Source organism: Macrobrachium rosenbergii, chromosome 4 (assembly GCF_040412425.1).
Source record: "Macrobrachium rosenbergii isolate ZJJX-2024 chromosome 4, ASM4041242v1, whole genome shotgun sequence".
In the NCBI taxonomy this organism is placed as follows: domain Eukaryota; kingdom Metazoa; phylum Arthropoda; class Malacostraca; order Decapoda; family Palaemonidae; genus Macrobrachium; species Macrobrachium rosenbergii.
In genome coordinates, this window is record NC_089744.1 from 22,772,501 (window position 1) to 22,799,652 (window position 27,152).

Consider the following 27,152-nt stretch of genomic DNA (forward strand, 5'->3'; position numbering starts at 1 on the left):
AATCCCCGAGGTGGTAGTAGTAGTAGTAGTAGTAGTAGTAGTAGTAGTAATAGTAGTAGTAGTTGTACTAGTAGTAGACGGGATTATCCTTGGAAACGGCTCCAGGTTCCTTTTGTCAAAACATTCCTTCTATCGAGTCCTGCTTATTTCGTTTTTCTTCTATGTATTCTGACAAGGACATCTTGTCATCATTCATAATAGACTAGCTTGGCTGTTCAGCTCTGGAGGATTACCTTATAATTAATTTAGAAAGAGGGAAAAATCAAAATTATAGTTCCACTGTATAGGAAAATAATTGTTTTAGCAAATTAAGCGATCAGTTCTTAACGTGTCATTATGCTCGGCATTCTCGCTACACTTGACGTTTAGTACCATACAAGAGAGGGGTTATTGCAAGCTACACTTTACATTTAGTACCATACAAGAGAGAGGGAGTTATTGCAAGCTACACTTTTACGTTGGAACTATTGCAAGCTACACTTGATGTTTAGTACCATACAAGAGAGATGGAATTATTGCAAGCTGCACTTGACGTCTAGTACCATACAAGAGAGGTCAACAAGCTAAGCAAATCATATTCTGTAAGCAAGGGTACAGGACTTTTCAACAAGTTTAGAAAGATAATGAAGCCTAATAATGTCAGTTGGGTGTTATAAATATGTAATTAGGAGACTTTTCTTCGAACTGTAAAGGAATAAAAGTGAAATTCACGAGATGGAGTGGATGCATAACAGGCGAGGCGTTTTTGAAGCATGTTGCCCAGCATTGCCGGGTGAGAGAGGAAATGTTTTAGACTGAGTAGACAGTCTAGAAAACGAAGATTTGTATTCAAAAGTCTCTCGTCCATGTACAGTTTTTTTTTTGGGGGGGGTGGAGAGGAATTTTAAAGTTTGGACTCAATTTATGTGCCATATGATAGGTCTGATTTGTCTAAATCAGTGGTTCTTAACCTTTTTGTTAACACGCCCCCTCTAGGAGTTGGTCCTTCCCTCCACACCCCCATTGCATCTATGAGTAAAATTCCCTCCCACATTTAAAGGAAAATAAAGTATTTTTTTAATTTGCTGGTGAATTAGTGAGATACTTGGCACTGCTTAGCGACTCTTGTGAAGAGAATAACGAATTAGAGAATTTTAAATTTTTCCCTAGGCTCGCGCGTTCCCCCCGGTTAAGAACCACTAGTCTAAATTTTTGACAATTTGTGTTTTTGCGTTTTCTGGTTAGATCACAATATTGGTTTTATCGTTTAATGCTTAGCTTGATGCAAGGAGTAGTCTTCTATTTGTTTTTCTCTCTCCTTAGGTAAACTTCAAACCTGCCGGTTACTGGTGATCTGTGACTGACATAGAGGAATGACGAGTATCGTGTTTTAGCGATGAAACATTAAGTTGATTTCCTTCTCGAATTGTAAGTATTTACTTGCGTTTCTTTCTTGCTCGTCTGTCTTTTGTTAGTGCTGGGTGAGAAAATGTTTGTGATAAATAACTTATACTAGAGTCGTTCATGGTACCTGATCTAGTTAAGAAGTTTAGTTTCGTACGTTTTCAGGTCTGGACTCCCATGCATATGAGGAATGTTTTCAGTGCCAGGGAGGCGATACGTTTGAATGTTCTACTTTACGCTGAAGTTTGAGAATGGAAGAATGGAGAAGTCTGCACCCTATTATGATGGTACGCAGAGAGGGGTTTCTCCCCTCTTCGAAAAGAGAGTTGTACTTCAAGTTGAAATTGTGGAATGGGAGAATGGAGAAGTCTTCACCCTATTATGATGGTAGCAGAGACGGTTTCCACCCCATATGAAAGAAGAGGGTTGTACTTCAAGCTGAAGCTGTGGAATGGGAGAATGGAGAAGTCTTCACCCTATTATGATGGTATGCTGAGAGGGGTTTTTCCCCGCTTCGAAAAGAGAGTTTTACTTCAAGTTGAAATTGTGGAATGGGAGAATGGAGAAGTCTTCACCCTATTATGATGGTACGCAGAGGGTGATTCGACCCCATATGAAAGAAGAGAGTTGTACTTCAAGCTGAAGCTGTGGAATGGGAGAATGAAGAAGTCTTCACCCTGTTATGGTGGTACTCAGAGGTTTACTCCTCCCCTACAATTGGAGTTAAAGAAAGGTTTAGGCCGCAACTCCCCGTCGTAGAGAATATGAGGACAGTGTGGCACCGTCTGCAAAAGGCTACGGGTGCTAGCAGTGTGAGGGAGAGGAAACAGTTAAGGAAGTCAGCACGTCATATAGCACCGTCGGTGTTTTTAAAGTGTATTGGCACCACAGAAGGCGGATCTCGGTAATATATATCTAGACTCTTTCCGTAGATGAAGCTGTTTAGAACAAAGTATACGGGTACTTCAAGACAACGTGCACATGTGAATAATATGCTTAAGTGAGGAAATTAATACGGTATATAGTTTACTACTGGATTTGTTTATTATATATATAATAACATGCAATAGTGGTAAAGTTGGTCTCTCTACTCTAACAAAGTTCTGAATATTTCGCCCTGGATTACTGGCAACTATATAATTGACGGTTCTTCCCAATTCGTCGTGTTCCATTTCTCTCAAACAATTAATAAATCTTTATTATAAAAACAAGCTAGTAATTTAATACCTATACATTACTTACTCAAAGCCTCACGTAAAAACATTTACAATGCCTAAAGATTTGACAAAATTCGGCAGCGGATTTGGTGGTATACCAAACCTCAGAACAGAAAAAAAAATAAAAAACTACTAATTAAATATGTGAGGCGTCCAGAAGTTTCTTAGAAAAAAGAAAATTTTTTTTGCCCTGGATGACCGGCCTATATATAAAATTGTATTTTTTTCCAGACGATCTTGCTTTCCGTCTTACTCAGTTCTTGTCTTGGTGGTAGTCTTGTGGTATACAACCATTTGGCAGCTTCTCTGTAAAAAGAAAAAATAAATTACTCATAGGATATACTGTAAGATTCATTAGCTAGTTTGCCTAATACATCAAAATAACTAATTACCTAATAGAGCAAATTCTTTGGCTCGCTAATTTCTTAATTATCATATAAATACAGTATTTGCCAAAGAACTAATTGTCGTGAATACTTAAGGAGTTCGTGAATACTTAAGGAATTAAGGCAAAATCTTAAAAAGCCCTGAATACTTAAGGCCTTGTTAATTGAGTTAATATCTTAAGCCCTAAATAACAAATGTCAAAGGGGCAGATGAAATTAAAAAGATCTGCAAGGAGAACTCAACAGAAGATTCCTGCTGACCCTGTTTCAGTTCTCTGATCATTGGTAAATGTAGAAAAAGTAACGACTAACTACATGCAACAAAAATCAAGTACTATATACAGTGTGACTCCAGCACCTCTATGTATGCAATAATATAACTCCAGCACCTCTATATATGCAGTAATATGACTCCAGTACTGTACCTCTATATATGCAAGAATATGACCAGTACCTCTATATATGCATGACGACGACTCCAGTACCTATATATATGCAATAAGATGACTCCACCACCTATATATGCAATAATATGAATCCAGTACCTCTATATGCAATAATATGACTCCAGTACCTCTATATATGCAATAATATGACTCCAGCACCTCTATATATACAATAATATGACTCCAGCACCTCTATATATACAATAATATGACTCCAGCACCTCTATATATACAACAATATGACTCCAGGACCTCCATATATACAACAATATGACTCCAGCACCTCTATATATGTAATAATATAACTCCGGCACCTGTATATATGCAATAATATGACTCCAGTACCTCTATATATGCAATAATATGACTGCAGGACCCCTATATATGCAATAATATGACTCCAGTACCTCTATATATGCAATAATATGACTCCAGTACCTCTATATATACAATAATATGACTCCACACCTCTATATATACAATAATATGACTCCAGCACCTCTATATATGCAATAATATGACTCCAGCACCTCTATATATGCAATAATATGACTCCAGCACCTCTATATATGCAATAATATGACTCCAGCACCTCTATATATGCAATAATATGACTCCAGCACCTCTATATATGCAATAATATGACTCCAGCACCTCTATATATGCAATAATATGACTCCAGCACCTTTATAAATGCAATATGACGACTCCAGTACCTCTATATATGCAATAACATGACTGCAGGACCTCTATATATGCAATAATATGACTCCAGGACCTCTATATATGCAATAATATGACTCCAGGATCTCTATACAGTATATGCAATAATATGACTCCAGCACCTCTATATATGCAATAATATGACTCCAGCACCTCTATATATGTAATAATATAACTCCGGCACCTGTATATATGCAATATGACTCCAGTACCTCTATATATGCAATAATATGACTGCAGGACCCCTATATATGCAATAATGTGATTGCAGGACCTCTATATATGCAATAATATGACTGCAGGACCTCTATATATGCAATAATATGACTGCAGGACCTCTATATATGCAATAATATGACTGCAGGTCCTCTATATATGCAATAATATGACTGCAGGACCTCTATATATGCAATAATATGACTGCAGGACCTCTATATATGCAATAATATGACTGCAGGACCTCTATATATGCAATAATATGACTGCAGGACCTCTATATATGCAATAATATGACTACAGGACCTCTATATATGCAATATGACTCCAGGACCTCTATATATGCAATAATATGACTCCAGGACCTCTATATATGCAATAATATGACTCCAGGACCTCTATATATGCAATATGCAATAATATGACTGCAGGACCTCTATATATGCAATAATATGACTCCAGGACCTCTATATAGGCAATAATATGACTCCAGGACCTCTATACAGTATATGCAATAATATGACTCCAGCACCTCTATATATGCAATAATATGACTCCAGCACCTCTATATATGTAATAATATAACTCCGGCACCTGTATATATGCAATATGACTCCAGTACCTCTATATATGCAATAATATGACTGCAGGACCCCTATATATGCAATAATATGACTCCAGTACCTCTATATATGCAATAATATGACTCCAGTACCTCTATATATGCAATAACATGACTCCAGGACCTCTATATATGCAATAATATGACTCCAGGACCTCTATATATGCAATAATATGACTCCAGTACCTCTATATATGCAATAATATGACTCCAGCACCTCTATGTATGCAATAATATGACTGCAGGACCTCTATATATGCAATAATATGACTCCAGGACCTCTATATATGCAATAATTTGATTCCAGCACTTCTATATATGCAATAATATGACTAGGACCTCTATATATGCAATAATATGACTCCAGGACCTCTATATATGCAATAATATGACTCCAGGACCTCTATATATGCAATAATATGACTCCAGGACCTCTATATATGCAATAATATGACTCCAGGACCTCTATATATGCAATAATATGACTCCAGGTCCTCTATATATGCAATAATATGACTGCACGACCTCTATATATGTAATAATTTGATTCCAGCACTTCTATATATGCAATAATTTGATTCCAGCACTTCTATATATGCAATAATTTGATTCCAGCACTTCTATATATGCAATAATTTGATTCCAGCACTTCTATATATGCAATAATTTGATTCCAGCACTATATATGCAATAATATGACTCCAGGACCTCTATATATGCAATAATTTGACTCCAGGACCTCTATATATGCAATAATATGACTCCAGGTCCTCTATATATGCAATAATATGACTGCACGACCTCTATATATGTAATAATATGACTCCAGCACCTCTATATATGCAATAATATGACTCCCGGACCTCTATATATGCAATAATATGACTCCAGGACCTCTATATATGCAATAATATGACTCCAGCACCTCTATGCATACCAACAATGTCACTCCAGTACCTCTATATATACCAATAATGACTCCATTACCTATATATATATATATATATATATATATATATATATATATATATATATATATATATATATATATATATATATATATATATATATATATATATGCAATGACTCCTGTACCTATCTATATATATACAGTATGCAATGACTCCATTACTTATATATACATTATATATATATATATTATATATATATAATGTGTATATGTATATATATATATATATGCAATACGACTGTAGTACCTATATGCAACATGACAACTAATTTGCAATAACTCCAGTACCTGTATGCAATATGACTCGTACCAATATGCAATTTACAAGTGTGGAAGAGATACTTATGGCATTACCAGATGCAGAGGTCAACTATCTTAGACCTATGATGGGATGAATAAACAAATTATTTTGCCTCTGTCCTCGCTGGATGAAGAGCTAAATCGCTTTGAACGTATCTACCAATATCTAGATTCTAGACAATATACATTGCATGGGGTTTTGCAAATACCAGAATCTTTAAAAATGTTTGATTGACATGAACGAAGGGCCCTACTGCTTTAGGAGAATGTAGGAATGAACAAATTTCAGTTTTAAGGTTTTCAGTAACTTGTTTGACGTTTTCTAATTTTCCTACATAGTAAAACAAATGATCAGCTGTTGATCCCCTGAGAAACACTGGTGGTATCAAACTGAAGTGAGAATACTTTCAAAAGTTATAGAATTAACTGGCCTCATGTCACCATGGGAAGAGTAAGTTTTTCAAGCTTAATTTTCCGTATAACAGATTCTGGAATACACCATCTAAAATATGAAACTGTCAGGAGCCCACTAGGAATACTAATAAGAGGACAATGCAACATTCAAGTTTTTCAAAGGATTTGTCAACTCCAAACCCCTGAGGACAACGGTCAAACTAAGTGGCAGCTAATGACTGAAACACAAGATCCTCTTGGCTCTTCCCATCTCAGAGCAAGTAATTAACCACCATTTCTGATCCTGCCAAAGACGTTATAATCTACACCTGCTTATTGCTAACAATCAAATCTGATTTTTTCAACATTTACCAGTGATCAGGGTTGAAGCTATGTCAACTGAAATGTTAAATTCTGCTTAAAAGCTCGTTTAACTTCCATAAAAATACTTTACATCACAGAGAGGTTCTGCTAAGTAGGTACCAAATTGCTTGTTTTAACAGAGGGTACCACTTTGAACATTTCTTCAAACAAACGTCTTGTGAGTGAGAAGTTAATTTTGTGTTAAATCTGAACTAGATAATTTTTAACTAAATTATAGTGTGGAAAAATTGTCATAAGCATTCTTACGCAAAGAACTCTTACACAAATAATTATGATACCTAAATAACCTTTATAGTAACAAAGGCCAATTCTTACCATGATTCTCTCCCAAAGGGTTTCTCTATCAATCAAGGAGTCAAGTCCAATTGATCAGTATCTCATGAAGCTAGGAGTTTAAGCAGTTTTGCTGTACGTAGGCCTACGGTTCTGTGTGAAATCTATCTTCTTTCACGGTGCTATTTACCTGAAAGAAGATTTATAAGACATTACTTGGCATAAGAAAATTCATATTCAACATGGCAAAAACAGGGTATAACTTGCTAAGCCAATTTCCAAAGCGAGAGTGTGTCCATTTCTCAAAAAATGGGGAAAACAACAGTGCAATATTCAGCCGTTACTTCAGTAACTGATAAGACCACTGAAAATGTCAATTTCTAATAAAAATTTTGCAGTTCGTATCTATACACAAGTCAGTAGTTATCACTTATCATGGTCAGCTCATGCCTTACCCTAAATAAGTCGAATTAATTGTTTTAATTGCCACTTGAAATGCCACAATTTATCAAAATTATTTCTTAAAAAAAAGAAATATAAAAACTTACAGAAATAAATATATCAAGAAGTAAAAGTTAAAATTAATAAACGTAAATATGGAATTCATTAATAAGTAAAATTAAAGAAAAGGTTTACAAAATAAAATTAGGTTAAACAAAAATAAAAGTTTAAATTATACGAAATATATGAAATAAAAAATAAAAGTAAATGAAAATAAAACTAAATAAAAAATAAAATTACAAACAAAACATGAATGAAAAAAAAAAATAAATTAATCAACCATCATCCAGAAAAACACTTGTAATACCGCTTGTGACGAGGAAAAAAACTCGTGTTAAAATGCGAATCCAGATGAAAAAATAAACATTAAATATATAGGAGCACGTGTATTCATATGTATGGAAGCCTTGAAACATTTATCACTGAATACTTTAGGGGCCGTTCAAAAATTACATAACGCCTTAGGGGCCAAGGGGGCGGCGGCTATGGTGAAGTGTTATCGTCGTAACCGTGGGGGGCGGGAGAAGGGGGTGCAGCCATGAGTTACATAATATTTCCAGATTTTTCCTTTGTTTCTTTTGAAAAGATGTAAATTTAGAAGGACAAGAGATAGTAAAGATTCTGCAATGGCTTTTATTATATTTTAGTAATGTTAAGAAAGTATTAAAATCTAAACGTAATAATTTCCAGGTATTAGACCAGACTAATATTTTATTGCATTAAAAAAGGCATTCTAATTCGGGGTGGGCCTACTAGTTGATTGCTTAGGGGGTCTGGACATGTGTTATGAGGCATGACAAGTTGTTGGTGGGGGGGGGGTAAAATTTTTTGAAAGGCCCCTAAAACTAGCAAAATGTGTATAGGTCTAGCAACGTGCTTGAAAAAGGCACGGTCTAGAGACGGTGGAAAGCTTGGAAATGATGTAATGCGAACTCAGGAATGACAAACAATATTTTTGTGCATATATAGTTAAAATGCAGGTATCAACGAGTCTAAAATTAAATCTGTACTAACAGAAAAACGTTGTACATTATTGTCAAAAGTATTCAAAAGAATAATTGCGTATTGGAGATAAAACCTTGGCACAGTGTTAAGGCTTACTATTGTTAGTCAAGTGGAGAAATAACAGTGTAATGATTATGGAAAAAACATATAATACGGGGGGAAAATGCGAGTATTTAATGCGCAGAGTGAACTGTAGGCCTATCCATGCGTCTATCGGCTGAACTATAACTGCTACAAAAGTTATGGTTATCAAGTAACCGTCAAACGGAAATATTTATGTCAATGAGCAAAGTAAGATGGAAACTGTTAGACAATGAACGTATGAGAATAGCACTTCACCTATTGAAGGAAACAAGGTTCCAAATGGTACTGACAGCAACTAACATTCCACAACGGATTTAGTCGATAATAGTTGTCCAAGTTTTGAATACAGAGACAATTTGGCCATCTCCCATCTCTAAGGGAGAGTGTAGGAGATTTATTAAGTTGAATTTCTTAACATTTAGTGTACATATCACTTGATTTTGATTAGTGTGGTTATTTTTAAGTAATTTCCAATTTATTTCAAGTGCTTTGGATATTATTGCATCAAAACGAAATAACTTTCATGTTGGCGCCAAAATCATGCGTTTTCGCGCCAATTTCACGTGCTACTTGTCTGCCAAACTACGATTAATTCATGCACATCTATTGATCTTAGATTCTAACTTTGCCCTTTAATCGTGTAAAGCTAATCCTCATTTGATACTTGCTATTTCCATGTGGCAACTATCGTACCCTGAGGGTATAGAAGTTGTTACTTATTAATATTTCACTGTCGACGGGACGGAACCGTGTTGTACTTTTAAAACTAGTGGGTAATGGCAGGCACGAGCCGATTCGAATTTACGTACCTTTTGTGAATAATTGCGCTGTCATTGTTGTGAATAACTGCATTGTCATTTAATGCTGATTTGCTGCAATAAATGCAAAATCGTAATAGCCTTTCATAAGTGCCTTCAATTAAGCATTTTGAATTACTATATCTACAAACTATACAACTAACACTAATTTGAACCAGTTATCCTTTAATACTTACGCAATTAAGATGTACATATCTATTACAACTCTTAAATTGGGTTCATGGGAATAATCGTACATGTGTTAATGTACTATCCATTATTTGCATTATTGGGAGACAACCTAAGGAGCCTAACCTTATGAGTTCAAGAAACCTCCACAGTAATTACTCAACATTCCGTTACCATTTGTATTCATATATGCTGGTCATTGATAGCTGACTTATCTAAAGATTAAGAACAAAATTATTAAGAGTATCTTCACAGCATAATTGAAGCTCTCCCCTCTACAAACCAGCTCTCTGAAATTAGACCTATCTGCAGTCTTATGTTGTCGGCCATAAACTGTTACCTGTAAGAGCTTTTCCACTGTGCAATATTATTTGCTTTTCCAATATCCATAATAAACTAAAATGACAATGAATACAGTAAGTAAAATATGACAGGCGATATTAAATTTGAAAACTGGCTAGAAGGCTAACGGCTCTAAGAATTTCCATATATGTTTTCCCGGTGCTAGGAAAACTGCCAGTGGGAAAATTGCCATTGGGAATATTTCCCGTGGGTAATTTGCCATTATGGGAAAATTGACATTGTGGGACAATTTCCATGGAGAAATCTGCCAGGTGGAAAGCTGCCATTTAATAAGTACAATTTATAAAGAAAAACAAGATTGAAAGGAAAAACCATTACTATCAAAATTGTCAACTTATTTAAAAGTTGCCTTTTACTACTTATATACAATTTATAAAATTGAATGAAAAATCATTACCATTAAAACTTTATGCAAATTTAATTTAAAATATACCTTTTACTACTTATATACAATTAATAAAATTGTTTGAATTAAAAATCATTAAAACTAGGCGAATTTTTTAAGAGATGCCTTTTACTACTTATATACAATTTATAAAATTGTTGTTTGAATTAAAAATCATTATTAAAACTAGGCGAATTTTTTAAAAGATGCCTTTTACTACTTATATACAATTTATAAAATTGTTTGAATTAAAAATCTATCAAAACTTTACTTGAATTTACTGAAAAACTATAATTGGAGACGTTGATACACCTAAAAAAGGTGATTATATAGGATGCCCCTTAAATACAATATTTTATTAGTACTGTCATAATTTGAAATGACGATGCCAGGTCGAACATATAAGCATCTGTACTTTTTGCGTGTAGGAAGTGTATCACCTCTTTGCAGTTGGATTGCCAAACCATCTTCACTTTTCAGAGCATTGATTAATTTCCATATATTAGGGTGACTATTGCTGACGGATTTATTCAAGGAACTGTGAAGGCCTCAACACTTGTTTGTCCGAGCAGCGAGTTCTCAAAACGGGAATAAACGTTCCAAATTTCAGCCTGGAAAAGCGGCGCATTTCATTTCCTGTTGGGTCGAGTTCCTCTTTCAATTCCTATATATGTGTAAAAATTCAGGCGGGATGTCTTCGTCATCAGGTCTTCAAACGTAGGTATGACGTCTTGTGGTGGCTCGAACGCGAGTGCTGTGAAATGTCGTATTTTCAAATGAAACTATCATTATGCTATTGGTGTCTTGCTCCTATAGGCCTATGTCAATCGTTTTCCTGCACAGTGCTTGGCCTAGATGAAAAAGACAGCCATTATTATTTGCATTAGAAAAGACATGTTTTACTGCCTTTAAAGAGGCTTTTTCAAAATCACCTGTTACATGCTAAGGAATATCACCAAAACGTTTGTTGATTTTGTTGTAAACAATTTTGTAGGTTTTCTGATCGTGAACTGTGATAATTTGGTAATAAATTTCAGGTGCAATCTTGAATGTACCATCGACTGCCCAATTTTTGTATTGCTTAAGATACTTCAGCCCTTACTTCATTCAAAACAAAATCAATATTATATCGCCATCACTTATTCCAGTCATATTGAAGAGATCGGGCTCCTGAAGAAAGATTTTGAAATTGCAATGGAATTTCATAGCCGCTTCTACTAGATGAAACAGGTTGGAACTTGCACTGTCTCCAATTCTTAATATTCAGACTCACATGACGTAGGTCAGGTAATTGATAAAGTACAGATGCGTCAAGACCGGTGACAAATTCAGACACTAAGAACGGCTTGATTGATGAGAAGCCACTTCGACTTTTAAATCTGAGCTCGTTAAGCTTCAACTTTATCTTTGCTTGATGAGTATTTATGGTTATTTAAATTTAAAATTTCAAAATTAGTTAACAGTATTTTAAATGGCCATTCAGATGGTACTACATACATTGCAAATCATCGACCAGAATGTCTTTTTTTTTAACCACAAAAACCATAATGGGCTAAAAATATAAAAAGAGAAAACTCAAAAGCTATAAGAATACTGACTGTTGATATAGTTGGTACTGTAAGAATTTTTGGATAATTTTAGACTTGTTTGCTAATTTCTAAGATACTTAAAAGTAAACTGGTAATTTAATGCCTGGCAGTTTTCTCCTTGTAGTTCATAGGTTAAAAGGCATGCTTGCTAATTTGTAAGATAATGGTTAAAAAGTAAGTGGCCAATTGATAGTGATGGTTTTTCCTTTCAATCCTCATTGAAAATATGACTAATAATAAAATGTTGTATTTAAGTTACATCGCATACATGCATATTTTTTAGGTGTCAACATTTCCAAGTAAAGGTTTTCAGTAAATTCAAGTTTGATTGTAATAATTTTTAATTCATATTTTATTAATTGAATGTTAGTAAATGATATCTTTCAAACAAATTCACAGTTTTGATAGTATTGGTTTTTCCTTTCAATTTTTTTTTTCTTTATAAATTGTACTTATTAAACGGCAATTTTCCGCCTGGCAGTTTTCTCCATGGCAATTATCCCACAGTGGCAATTTTCCCATACTGGCAATTTACTCACTGGCAATTTTCTGACGAAGTATTCCCACTGGCAATTTTCCTGTCACGCGTTTTCCCAACGGAATTCAAAATACCGCTTAGTCATTGTCTTTGCATAACTGGTGTCCGATAACTTAGCAGTAAGATTTTTTTTTTTTTAGCGAAAATGAAAATGACATTTTAAACGTCCACTAAATACGTAAATTTTCTGTTCCTATATAAGTGCCTACACTGAATCCATGTTAACGTGACACTTCGAAAAACTTCACCAGTGTAACGCTAAACGAGAAACCTTTAGGCCTAGCACCTGACACCAGGGACTAGTCCTAGTAGTCTGTAGCAAATCAAAAAGGAGGCAGAACGAGGTTAATACTATTTAAGAGGGGGGAACCTAAAGTATACTGTAGCTACAAAATCAGTGAACGGAAATTTAAACGCAAGATCTCCCACAAATGCCTAAACTGTATACTAACTGTCATGGGCATGGCTACTCTTCCTAGTGGTCAAGACTTTAGGAATTAAAATGTAATGGGAAAAATATGCCTTTAATTATTTAGTGATTTGTTTAAGAATTGATTCATCATCCTCCTCTAATATCTTTACACTACTGTTGTAAGAGTGATTGTGATTATAAAATGTTTTCATTTTTGTTGTGGACATCGAATGCATAGAAGTGTAGCCAGTCCCTTGTTTTGCTTTTCTTTCGCTCTGAATGTGGGAGCGCTGTCCTGAATCTTTCGTCTGCATATTGGTAACACTAAAGAAACGTGTAAGGGACGAGAACGCTGTTGGTGTGGAAAGGACGTCAAGCGGTCAACCCTTCATTTTGGCTATTTTACCAAATTATTAATACAAGTTATTATCTATCCCTTGCAAGGTAAGCTTTTAAAGTCATAATATTACCGTTAGTTCATTAGTTGGAACAGATCAGTATCATGAAAGAACAGCAGCAGACGAAGATTTAAGTGCAGCGTTGTTGCATGCCCAGTCAAACGTGATTGCAACGCCTTAACGTGAAAATTTTCGTAGTCGTGAAATATTCTTCACATTCATTAGTTGTCATGATATTTTGCTGTGTTAGTTTGAGTTGTAACTTAGCGTTTGATACGGTTGTAAAACGTCAGAAAAAGATAGTTATAAGTATTTTGTTTATGTAAGGTTTTTGTAGATACCAGTGCCTAAAGGGGGCCACAAAATGGCCGTCCGACAGGGTATCTTGGGTTTACCCTTACCTCCCTCATGGAAGTTTCCACTGCCGATCACGATCTTAGACTAGGCTATATAGTAATTTAAGAAGGCCTACCCTAGACTAATTCTGTTTGAATGAGGAATTATGACAATTTTTGTTACAAATAGCTTAGGCTATATATATAAAAGTTCATGAACACTTAATTACATAGGACTTAGCCTATACCCTCATTAAACTAAACTAACTTGTGGCCTATTGTAACCTAGTAAAAATCAGCCATGTAAACTTTGCATAGGCTATCCTTAACGATTTCTAAAGAGGCCTAGCCTAGACTATATCCTGTTAAAAGGCACCTTAGCCTAGTTTTACCTTATTTTAGTTTAAGTGTTTCTCAGAAATCTTTCAGGTAGTCTTATCCATTGACATATGTTGTGTACAAACATTTAGTACTGTGTGGAGTAGGGTATCAAATGATTTACACCTTACTGTAAATTAATTGATTCCAGGGCTGCTCCATTTTTTATACTTATCCTGTTGTGAAGGAAAAGCAATTCCCATAGTATGTAGTTGATATATTTTTTTTAGATCTCTCAATATAAAGAGTTATTTTTGTTGTTTTACAATACTCACTTGTATTGTTTTCTTGAAATAAAATTAAATAAAAGGAATATTTCCAGGGACCTAGTTCAGGAGTCTTGAAGAGTATGTAAATTGGACCTAGTTCAGGAGTCCTGAAGAGTATGTAAATTGGACCTAGTTCAGGAGTCCTGAAGAGTATGTAAATTGGACCTAGTTCAGGAGTCCTGAAGAGTATGTAAATTGGACCTAGTTCAGGAGTCCTGAAGAGTATGTAAATTGGACCTAGTTCAGGAGTCCTGAAGAGTATGTAAATTGGACCTAGTTCAGGAGTCCTGAAGAGTATGTAAATTGAACCTAGTTCAGGAGTTCTGAAGACTATGTAAAGTAACCAAGTCCGGGAGACTAGGCCTGGGAGAAATTTGGCATGATGTAATGAGTAATAAAGAAACGAACTGAGTACCAGGGATTTTCTTCAGTACCATCGTACCTTACCACTAAAATGGAAATCAGCACTTCAATTGCCTCCCAGTGGGAAGACATCACCTGGCCTCATCAGTAATAAGACCCGTACACCCAAGGAATATCATGTAATAGCAGGTAGGACAGGCCTACCCTAATTCCCAGGCAGCGTAAACGTCAGTAGTCTTCATACCCACCGTGTCAACTATGACACAGTACCATTCTCCGACCCCTGTCTCCAGGCAAGAAGACTGACAACAGTGTATCTGTGTAGTAGTATTATTATTCTCTCTTATCTCATATCTTAATGTCTTGGTGGGGGAAGAATTCTCCCGTGACAAAAAACGCCCTAAAAAAGCAATTGCATGAGTAACTCGTACTGATGTGTTATCACAGCAAAGGTATAATGGAAAAACAATTTTATACGAGGAACTAACTAACAAGACAAGTTGTTGGCCAAAAAATAACTTTTGTAACCTTACCCCTTGTCAGTAATTGCGACAATGCATCAATAAATTATAAAGATACCGAAAGATGAGTTAATTTTATTGATCATCTTATTCACCTTTAGCTTATTTGTTTTATCAGTGTTATCTCTGTCTTATTCTGAACTTAAACTTTAATTTCTGTACAGGGGTGCTTTCCCTAATGGGGATCTTTGGCTATTAAGATTTCAACTCTGTCAACTAAAACTGCAGCTTGGCTTCAAAATATTTAAAATTTCGCATATTTCTTACTATGTTTGAACCTTCATGCCACAAAAAAGCTTTTTCAAAGAATATTAACCTTAAAACTGACAAGCTTAAACCACACTGTGCCCTGAAATATGCCAAAGTCACCGGGCAACCACTAGTCTAAAAGGAACTGATAATCTAATAAAAAAAAATGGCCTATATCGGTTAACCTTTGCCCAGTAAAGCGTCGATTAACCAAGAAAATGTTAAAATTAACCACAAAAATGTTATTTACTTACAGAATTTATCACAGTATATAACCACAAATGTGTACTGTAGAACAGGGAAGTTGGGAACCTCATAAAAGCCGTCCCTCTCACTAAGATGGCTGGCTAAGAACTGCTCAAGAGTTCCAGAAAATGTTTCCTCTTCTCCAATCAGAGGTCTCCACCTTCTCCCTTCCAGAAAAACCCTTTTCTGTCGCCTTCTCTCATTGGCTGGTGGATGGAAGGGGTTGGAAGCGATTTTCCCATTGGCTGGTAGGACTAGAGCAGTTTCAAGACAGCATTTCACCAAGGATGATTGTCGTTTTGGATAGTTTCTCTATAAACAAATATACATATAGACAGGGATAGACCAAAGAATAGATTATTTAATAACGTCAATAAAGCAAGGGTAAAATAATAGGCTGAAATACTGAACAATAACTAGATATATGCAAACCTTTATAGATGCAAGGGGCTAGTTACGTATTTTAATGTAAAGATAATTCATTTATGTTTCCTTCGAATGTAGGTATCTATATATTACGAAGTAATAGCAAGTCGTTTTAATACCCCAAAAAACAAAAACCAAAAATGATGTGAATTTTGTGCTTTCAGGGGAAAATGGTTATGATTTTGCCATACCATAATTAAAAGTTCAAGTAAATGTAGATTTTACACCAACTTTCACGCAACAATTCTCATTTTCCCATCAACAAAAGATGAAAGTCGGCTTAAAGCGTCATTGCACTAAAGAGTTTATGCTACAATATCCTAGTCATTGTGTAAAGTCCCACACTACATTATAGGCCTATAACTTGACCGGCTAAAAAAAATTATATAGTGTGATGACTTTGATAAATGATTTTCTACCTATGTTACATACTTAACGGATCATATTTGAAAAAAAAAAAACAGCATCTTTTATGAAGTAAGCAATGCAGGGAATATAACAAATAACCCATCAGCCTAGTATTGGCTAAATACAACATACGTTGAACGTAAAAAAAAAAAAAAAAAAAAAAACTTTTAAGTCATTGTGCTTAATACAATATAATGTGAATATTTCTACTGCGTGAAGGTTTTTTCTTTATAAATGAAATGATTATTTGCCAAAGTAGTTTCACTATAATATGTATATATATATATATATATATATATATATATATATATATATATATATATATATATATATGTATATATATATATATATATATATATATATATATATATATATATATATATATATATATATATATATATATATATATATATATATATATATATTTCGAAAGATTTCTTTTCGATTGCAATAAAAACTTGGTAATGGAGTATGAAACCACCGAGTCATTATTAAGTTCTCCTGCGGTGAGAGAGAGAGAGAGAGAGAACCTAATGTCTTTGGTTTAAACGCTATTGGGCTACAAAAATTTTCACTGAAAGAAAACATTTGTTGTTACACTACTGTACAGTATCATTAATTGCACTACTGTAGACACTATCATTAACTACACGTTTATTCTATTTCTGTTGCAATGATTTAAACAATACCGCTAAGAAGAATATTTTAAATTACTCAAAATTTTCATTGTCATTCGCCATGAAAGGTGTAATAATGCCAGTTGCATTGACAACACAAATATAATTAATTTAATCGTTTTCTTTAATTAGAAGTCACAGTACCATTCCAGTCACTCGGTATGCTAATTCACAGCGTTATTTACTTTGTTAAATGAAGATTTGTCTTTTTTACACCAACTTCAGCTATAAAATATAGCTTTAAAGTATCCCACATGCAACTAGATATAGCCAGTATGTTCGGCCTAACCATTTCATCTCACAAAATTTCCCCAGCAGGTGACATAGGCCTACCTGAAAAGTCAGGTAAGCCATCAAGCTAGCTTATTAATTTTGCTTTGATGGTTCCAACGTCTGTTTTTAACAAGTTCCCGTTCACTTTTTTTTTTATTATTAAGTCTATCCTTGAAATATTCTTTCCGCATTTGCCAATAAATATAGAAAATGGCTTTCGTAGGGGTGTATAAGACATTCAGTTCTGCACGGACTTCGCTAAAACGATATGTATAAAGAAATTTTCGTAATGTGGTGCCAAAGTTTTTATTTTTCATATTAATGAAATATTGTAAGATCAGGATGAGAATTTGGAAAAAAATACTTTCCGCATTTGCCAATGAATATAGAAGATGGCTTTCATAGGGGTGTATAAAGACAGTTCTGAACGGACTTTGCTAAAACGATAAGAGTCTAGAGAAATTTTATAATGTGGTGCCAAAGTTTAGTTTATTTTTCACATTAATAAAATATTGTAAGATCAGGATGAGAATTCTACCAGAATGAATCGGATTGGAAAAAAAACTCGACCAAAGTTGCACCAAGTACGAAGCTAACAATCGAAAACCTAACTAAATAGTGCTAATGCGCTTTTTTTTTTTTTAGTAGTTGGTTTTGATTAAGCCTGATATAAACCTCTGGATTCTTACCACCCTACAGAGACGAGGGTAGGATTGGTAACGTCGATAGGGGTGAGAAAAGGTGGGATTGTTGGGGAGGGGGTGGGAATTTGATGGTTCAATCAGCTTTCGCTATATAGAGAACGGGGCCGACAGAAGCCATGATGCACGACATACCTAAATATTCGTCCCTCTGATCACATCCCATATCAATGTATTCCTCAGTTCATTTTACCACCTCGCCAGACAGACAGACAGACAGAGAGCCTAATTTTCATTCAAATCCCCATGTTACAAAATTAGTGGGCAGAACCGTTACTTAATCGAATTGTCGAAATGGTAGATAAAAACTGTTAGAGCTTATAATTAGTCAGACAAAAAACAGTGTCTTGTATAGATTTCACATACCTAACGATCTTTCAATCACCGGATTCTACTCACACAAGTAAGGGTTAGATATTTATGAAGAACATATATATTTTGGTAACCCTGCTCACGTGCTTTCACTTTTCAGCTAGCTATTACTTTTTGACCATAGTTGTCCTCTGAATCATAATTATGTTGGGAATTCGTTACGAGTATTCGGCAATTCACTTTTACCGCAAACAAAATGTAGATTTTTAAACCAACCTTTCAATTTTTATTGATTTAGTTTTATGAAAATTACCCATTATAGCTTAATAGAGGCCAGATTCCTTAATAAGGAACATAGTCATATGAGATTGTCAAGCGAGTAGATTAATGGCGAGATTTTTTTTATAAACATTCCAGCTCTCAAGTTGAAGTGGTAGTTAAGCATTAAAGTATACAATAACCTTACAGCAAAACTTCGTATTATGTCTATCAGTGCTTCTTCTCTGACATTTTTACATAGTGTAGAAATATCTAAACATTTTGAAAATTTGAAGCGTTATAGCCAATCACAGGCCTCTAAGGCCCCGTCCACACGGTCGAGCTAAGCTCGGTAAACTTTGCCTCTTTGCGGGCTAAGCCTGTCGTACGCATTTATGCTGCTGTCCGAACGACGCTGGTTGGTTAATGAGAGCCTGCTGGCAGTGACTGACACAGGACCGAATATGTACTACAATATGGATCGTAATTGTTGTGGCAATGTGTGCAAAGATAAAAGCGACAAGGCAGAAAAGGACGTGGTGCAGAGTGGCTACAAAGAAGAGCAGACATAGGAAGTCATTTGATGATATTGCGGGAACTGAGACATACATGGCTATGAATCAGATTTCATCAACTATATGAGAATGGACCCTAACAACTTTTATAAACTCTTATCTAAAATGGAGCCATATATAAGGAAACAAGATACTACTATGAAGCAGAGTATTTCAGCTGAAGCTCGACTACTGTACATGCAACATTACTATTTCTGTCAACAGGATGCAGCTACCGATCACTACAGTACAGCACTAGGATTTCCAAGAATAATGGACTAGACTGACAGATTTCCGTAGCATTGCAATAAAGGGTGTTAATATTTGTTTTTCAAAGTTCCCATAAGTCATACTTACCTGACGTATTCATTATGAAGGGTAAAATAACGGGAAACACTTGTTTATTTTCCTTTATTTATTTGTGAAGGTTTAACATGAAATTGCGCTTTACGGAAAATTTTCACTAAGTGACGTCTTGATCCGTTTACCAGAAATATTTCCGTCAGTGAACAGCCCTGCTGCTGCAGGCAAAGCCTCGATACTTCGATAAACATTAGAAAAGCCCTACACGAAGCTTTGCTCGCCGTGTCTCCGTTTCTGACGTCACACCGAGCCAAGTTCGCAGAGCAAAGCTCGACCGTGTGGACGGGGCCTAACATGCACTCTCTCTCTCCATCTTTCATTGGCTGAATTTCGTCTGGAAGTCTTCGTAAGCACTTCTCCCTTAGGTTGGTGGGACTAGGGCAGAGTTTCCAGGGCTTGCTCCCATTGGCTGGTGGGACCAGGGAAGAATTTCTAGAGCTTACTCCCATTGGCTGGTGGGATTAGAGAAGAATTTCTAGAGCTTCCATTGGCTGGTGGGACTAGGGCATTTTTTCTAGAGCTTACTCCCATTGGCTGGTGGGACTAGGGAAGAGTTTCTAGAGCTCACACCCATTGGCTGGTAGGAATAGGGCATATGTTCTACAAGAGATTAAACTATTTAACGTACTTAGTTTTTGCAAATGTAAACTTAAGGCATACTGCAGAAAAACTATAAAGATCAAAATATATGCACACAAATTGTATCCACAAAAAGCATAAGTCAGTAAGTCAACATGTATTAATAGTATAAAAACAGGCACAATCACTCAGATTTGCACAGCTGACACTTGGGCATCTGATTATAATGTATATATAAGCACAAAATTTGTCAGAGGAAAAATTTAAATGTTTGTAAACTGAGTGGCAGCACAACTATTTGACTGCACAATGGCAGCAATACTTGTGCCAGTGTTTTACATTTAAAGTATTTAAGTAAGGCACTAATGGTAGCCTGCAGAACCATATTTTTTTTTTCTGTTAAGTTTTGCTACGGCAGGAACTGTCCTTTCCCTCTGTGGTGGAGATTATTTGCAGGCAGCTTTTTATCGATCTGCACGTGTGCCATCAACAAAGTAATGATTCTATCAAGGACTAAAATCTGTTCTCTACGAACATTACTTAGGAAAGAGCAAGTTTTACTCGCAAGGTATACTTAGTCCTTTTAGATCCTTGGTGATTCAAGGATCAAGGTTTCTTGAGCAAAGCCTATTCTTTCAAAAGTACCCTTTGATAACCACAAGCATTTTCAGGGTTACTATTTTGTACTTTATCCTCGCACTTGCATCTTGCCAGTTACTAGAGGTAATTTATAGCCAGACAGCGTCAAATTTTTGTAAAATCAGCAGTAATTCAACACTGCTTCCCTAAATATATTGCTGATGAACATACTGTCCATTGATGCAAAGTCTTAAAGGGTTGTTTTATTGAAGTTATTCCACATTCTGAATATCTGAGTTATACATTAGTTGCCACAAATTCAATTTAGGAAGTATATATATATATCAAGTTTCACACAAAAAAATCTAAGTTTCTGTACACCTACGCTGGACCAGGGCAGACAACGGATAACGCACTTTTCAAGTCCAAATTTCAAACAATGCTTTCAATTTTGCAATTATAGCCCTTTCCCTGGCCTTAAATATTAGAATTAAACAGGACTTTCCTAGGCAAATATCACAAGATCGACTCGTTCCACCAACTTGAGTCCATGGTTTGCGGACAAATCTCCAAGCCTTGATAAAACACTCAAAGGCATGAAAAGTACTTTGATTAAATTTAATGCAATGCAAGAAAATGCTGACCAACTTGCAACACAGCTACCCTTCAAGTTGATAAGGCCAAAGTAAAGAAATATCACACAATTTTTCAGTTTAATCAAGATTGTGTTAAACTACAGATTCCATTTTGCTCTAGTGCCTGGAAAATCAAAGTCATGTCACAGTTTACAATTTCTTTCAGATTCTTTTGACTCCAACGCTTGCAGGCGAAGACTAGGCCTATGTGAATTTAAGGCTGGACAAGACTCAATGGTGTCAAAGGTGTCCAAGATACTGATTTTCTCCAAGGCAGGAATTTTAGGGCAATTCCCCTCACTCCAGTTCCTGTAAAATAGATACACTACATTAGAAACTGTTTCAAGAGATATATTAAGTCTTAACACACTTATCAGGTAATTTATTTAAAGTGTCAAATCTGTGCTTAACCCCATCCCAGACTAATTCAACCAACAGTTTCATTGTAAGAGACTTATGAGTATCTTACAGGAATCAAATTTATATGTATTTTTGCCTTCACTATTAAGAATAACGAAATACTCTCAAAAATGCCTCTGCATTAAAGCACGTTTGCCCAAGCTCTGAAGTGATAAAGAAAAGGGATACAGCACTGTACAAAGTTCATCACTCACTAAAATTTCAAATCCTTTTACGAATTAAAAAATTTAATTAGTTAACTTCGAACCGCCTTTATGCACCGAAGTTAACCATAATTCTACAAGTGTACCCAAATCACCTCAAAACCAGCCAGGATTACCGAAGTTTGCACAGATATTTCTGCTGGATGCAGCAAGTTAAAAAAAACTACATTACACAACTTCTATTGTATATACAGTAAATATAACTGCCCCAGAAGCAGTTCAAGAGGTTAATACCCACCTATGAGAAATAGGTTACATTTAGCTTGAAAACTGCTAAAAACAGACTGGTAACGTTGCAAATACTGTTCTGAACTATGTGCTGCTGCCTGATGTTATCGTCCTACATACCATCCTTGCTCTAGGATATACAGCAACAGCATCCCACTGTGGTAGTCCTGTCCAAAATGTGCAATTTCTAATGTAATTTGTTAAAATTTTAAAATTATCATTAAGAATTAGAAAACTAAATTTGAAAACCTGTTACAGGGTTAGATGGTTCTCAAGACTAGACAACACTGAAGTGGCAAGAACATTTTTTTTTCACTGCAAATGGGAACTGGATCAGCTGAAAATGCTACGCTTCTCACAAATTTTAAGCAGTGGATGTCAACTGCACAAATTATACAAGCTAGGAGTAGACTAACCTGAACTCTAAGGTGGCAGATCAACACTATTCTTGTCTCCACATGAACTGGACTTCAAGCTGCTGTTTCTGTAGCTCCTTGTGGAGTGGAATATGAGATCTAGGCAAAAACCCCAGCTTCGGGATCCATATGGTCATGCAGTGTATAGCTCCCTGTGGCATATAGCTCCAAAACTGTAATCATGACCCAGCTGACTTTTCAATGCTGTCACTTGCAGCATGGCTGGCTCCTACAGCTGGGTAGCTAATTCTCAAGCGATACTCCATACCACCCTGGAAAGAAAATTAAAGAAAACCTGTTCATATAAATCTATTTCAACCTCTCCAAACAAAGGCTGAGTGTTGAGTCACCACCTTGCAATAATTCATGTTGCTACATCAGTGCTTAAGATATTTTCAAAACTACCATATAAAATTTAACAGACCCTTCAGTGTCAATTATATCAGGTTCTATAATGAATAAGAATTAACATTAAAAAATGACCAGCAGTTTATCCTACACAACAACTTTATACTTTAATGCTCACCATTGTTGACCGGACTACTAGAACTTGCTCCAAAATAAACAGTTGCTTTGCACCCATTCACATATTTCCTGCGTATGTGATTCTGTCACGATCTGTGTCCTGAAGTGCGAGTGTCTACTCCCCAAATGGCTGATGCTGCTAGATCAACCTTAGATTTGATTCATTATTAGACTTGGCAGGGTACTGATTGCTACTACCGTTCTATAAAGAACCTGAAAAATAGAAATGGCCTTTGTATTAGACGAGACAGAACTGCTATTCATTTAACGCCCTCAGTCTACCAAGACTGACTACCAATAATCTTCTGATATCAAGAGGCTATTACAAAAATTTATCAGCAAAAAGGCAAAGGATCTATAAAATTTAAGTGGGGGAAAAAACTAAATCAAATCTAAATCTTTGTCACTGACGACCAATAATCTTCTGGTATCAAGAGGCTATTACAAAAATTTATCAGCAAAAGGGCAAAGGATCTATAAAATTTAAGTGGGGGGAAACAACTAAAATCTAAATCTTTGTCACAAACCAGTTTACAATATACTAATGTCCTACTTCAGTGTTACAGGAAATCCCAGTCACACTAACTGGTCTACTTTCTTTCAATATGAAGGTCTGGAGTTTGGTGAATTTTATTCTTTGGCAAGCATGGTCACTCACAAAAATCAGTTATATTTATAATTTAATAAGTGACGAACAGTGTTTTAAGGTACCTCTAGTACTGTGAAGGTAGGTTTTATTCTTTACCTGTAACCAGCTCCCAAACATGCCTTAACGTACCTCGTCAAATGTTCCTCTTCCTGGTCAGTGACCTCTGTGTTGTCATGCCAAAGAAAGCAATGTTTCAGATCTTGTCTTTTCCAGATCTTGCCAAAGCTTACCCCGACTGGTTTAAGGATTGGTAATTTTTCTTCAACGAAGAAAAATGTCATTCAACGCCGCTGCCTTCAGATTCGCCTGTGCAGTCCTTAAGTGCCCTTAATTGCAGCCAAAAATAAATCCCAGCAACCTAACCTTGAATTATTTCTTAACTTAGTTCTGGGAAAGAGCCTTACACCTCAAAAATTCTATTTTAAAAAGCAGAAAAATCTTATCCAAACCGAGATCTGATCATGCCTAACTGAACAATACCCTAATATACCTTTCCTTGAAGTATTTTATTTCAGTGATAAGGGTTAGGCTAAGCCACCAAGCATAAACTAACCTAAGCTAGTTTTACTTTCCTGATTACATACAACTATTGAACACCTAGCATTTCTACCTTAATTCAACCTCAAACTTTTCCCACAAGCAAAGTAAGCCATTTTTTAATGCAGGTACCACAACATGATCCTTTTACTTCATTCCCACAAGCACAACAGGTTAATTTACACCATCCACTCAGCAACATGGCCTAGGCTAAATATAATACATTAGTTTTCCAGCCAATGTAAAAATTAGGCTTACAACTAGCCTACCCTAAAATGAGAACTAAACTTTGTCTGATCTATACTCCATTGCTTCAAAGGAAACTAAAACTAATACTATAAGCCAGAAATTACAAAGTAATCAAGAGCATACCAACATGAGAGAAAACCACCAGGCCCACAGCTATTTACTCAATACCACAGAGTAATCAGAAAAGTCCTTACAACTAGAAGTTGACTATCTAAGATAGCCCTGTTCAGAGTGACTGTAGGAAGCTATTAACCCAACCTAACTTACATAACATAGGGTAACGAACTGAAAATTTTCGGAACACTTGAAAACTGAAGTAAATTACTAGGAGAGAGAGAAAAAAAATGGAAATTTAAAATGAAGTACCCCAAAAAATCCTGCTGTGCCTGCTGCAACTTAGGCAAAACTTGGTTGCACAGCCTGTATCTTGGTAAATACCACAAAGCGCAAAATATCATACTGTATTAGTTAACTAATTCTTCACCCTAAAATACGATGTGAAAACTACCAGAAATGCATAAGGGTTCATTTTGCCAACACAAAACCAAGTATTGGATAACATGATTGATACTTTATCATCCACGAGTGAAAAAAAAAAGTTTCAGAAAGGCTTGGTCATCTCTTCCAAGTCTTTGCGTAAATTGCTTGACATGGTAAAGATAAACTGCAATATTTCATATGTATTAAATTTAAGGCTGAATCAGGACGGTCTAGAGCAATTCTTTGCTTGTCTGCGACAAATGGGAATAGCTTCATGGGATCAGATTACAATATTGATGGCACTGGCAGTTGTGAAGGCAACTTTTTTTTCTTATCTCCCTGCTGCTGCTGATAATGAATCTCAAGAGGAATGAAGTCATAACTAGTGTTATTTTGCTTGCCAGATAACTGGATTCTGTTGGGAGTAAACTGACAAAACATCCACCACAAACTAAGGTCCAGTGATTTTGTAGAAGCTATTGAGGAAGGTCTAGAATATTTTGGAGGCTTTATTGTCCATAAAGTACCTGAATATGGGTTCTTGGCACATATACGCCAACAGGAGAAAACCGTGGATAAATGCAGTTAAAAAAAAATAAAAAAAAATCACTGGCATTTTCAGAATAACTATGGAAAACATGCTCAAATGTTATCGTAGAGAAAAAAGGACAAACCCGGTCGAGGCGCTATCAAAAAGCTATCTACTTACTATGGGCACTTTATCCCTTTGCCTAATAATGTTATAACTTAGTTAGTTCGTTGTAAATTTTCGGGCTGCGAATTTTGATCAGAAATTATAAACCACGTCCAGGAAACCAGCAACAAGCTGCAAAAACTGTAAATTTTAATGTAAAAAACAAACCATGTGGGCAGGAATCGCAAGTTTCGATTCCTGAACAGTGTGATAAAAGCGGCGGATTTCAAAAGCTTTATGACTGATTAGGCGTGCATTCTCAGGACGAATATTCCAAGGAAGTGACGATGAGAAACGCGAGCAGAAGGCGTGAATTCTCAGTTTGATTCCTCGAAGGAAGTGAGGATGAGAAACGCGAGAGCAAGCGGCAGGCTTGATTTCTCAGATCTCAGTTTGAATCCTCGAAGGAAGCGACTATGAATAAGCAACGCGAGCAGTAGGCGTGAATTCTTTGAATCTTCTAAGTAACTATGAAAGAGAAACGCTAGCAGTAGGCGTGAATTCTCGGTCTGAATCTTCCAAGGAAGTAACTATGAATGAGAAACGCTAGCAGTAGGCGTGAATTCTCTGTCTGAATCTTCCAAGGAAGTAACTGAACGAGAAACGCTAGCAGTAGGCGTGAATTCTCGGTCTGAATCTTCCAAGGAAGTAACTATGAATGAGAAACGCGAGCAGTAGGCGTGAATTCTCGGTTTGAATCTTCCAAGGAAGTAACTATGAACGAGAAACGCGAGCAGTAGGCGTGAATTCTCGGTTTGAATCTTCCAAGGAAGTAACTATGAACGAGAAACGCGAGCAGTAGGCGTGAATTCTCGGTTTGAATCTTCCAAGGAAGTAACTATGAATGAGAAACGCTGGCAGTAGGCGTGAATTCTCGGTTTGAATCTTCCAAGGAAGAAACTATGAACGAGAAACGCGAGCAGTGGGTGTGAATTCTCTTTGAATCTTCCAAGGAAGTAACTATGAATGAGAAACGCTAGCAGTAGGCGTGAATTCTCTGTCTGAATCTTCCAAGGAAGTAACTATGAACGAGAAACGCTAGCAGTAGGCG

The 27,152-nt window shown here is 35.8% G+C and overlaps 3 long non-coding RNA genes across 3 annotated transcripts in view; 1 reads left to right on the forward strand and 2 right to left on the reverse strand.

Moving 5' to 3' along the window:
- Nucleotides 1-2,933, forward strand: part of LOC136831309 (uncharacterized) — a 15,937-nt gene extending 13,004 nt beyond the window's left edge. The window contains exons 3-4 of the long non-coding RNA XR_010850835.1: nt 1,303-1,407; nt 1,549-2,933. This is a non-coding gene — a long non-coding RNA (uncharacterized lncRNA). The remainder of the gene's footprint in view (nt 1-1,302; nt 1,408-1,548) is intronic.
- A 7,633-nt stretch (nt 2,934-10,566) lies between these two features.
- Nucleotides 10,567-16,059, reverse strand: LOC136831308 (uncharacterized). The gene is made up of 2 exons (XR_010850834.1): nt 15,944-16,059; nt 10,567-11,488 (listed from the first exon to the last, which is right to left on the reverse strand). It is a non-coding gene; the product is annotated as an uncharacterized lncRNA (long non-coding RNA).
- Nucleotides 16,060-21,766: 5,707 nt separating this feature from the next.
- Nucleotides 21,767-26,675, reverse strand: LOC136831310 (uncharacterized). The gene is made up of 5 exons (XR_010850836.1): nt 24,271-26,675; nt 23,494-23,705; nt 22,968-23,239; nt 22,562-22,718; nt 21,767-22,009 (listed from the first exon to the last, which is right to left on the reverse strand). It is a non-coding gene; the product is annotated as an uncharacterized lncRNA (long non-coding RNA).
- Between the last annotated feature and the right edge of the window lie 477 nt (nt 26,676-27,152).